Below are 376 nucleotides of genomic sequence, written 5' to 3'. Positions count from 1 at the left end.
TACTTCTAGCTGTCTGAAAGTGAGTGTTCTGCTAGAAGCCTTCAGATGAAAATGTAGAACTTTCATCTCCTCCTGTACCATGTCTGCCCAGATGCTGCCATGTTCCTGCCTTGACGATACTAGACTGAAGCTCTGGACCTGTAACCCAGCCTCAATTAAATGTTGTCTTTTATAAGATTTCCCTTGGTCATGGTGTCTGTTCACAGAAGAGAAATCCTAACTAAAACACTCTGCTACTTGTAAATATCTCTGAGTATCATCCATCAGATATATTTGAAAGCATTTTCATTAAGGGTACACAAGATGTGTGTTTGCTCAGCTTCTCATTTGGCTCTGTAAGGAATTCCAAATTTATATATATATATATATATATATA

The sequence above is a fragment of the Mastomys coucha genome, unplaced genomic scaffold (assembly GCF_008632895.1).
Source record: "Mastomys coucha isolate ucsf_1 unplaced genomic scaffold, UCSF_Mcou_1 pScaffold20, whole genome shotgun sequence".
NCBI lineage: Eukaryota > Metazoa > Chordata > Mammalia > Rodentia > Muridae > Mastomys > Mastomys coucha.
The sequence above is the reverse complement of the archived record's forward strand: the minus strand, read 5'-3'. Positions refer to the sequence as shown.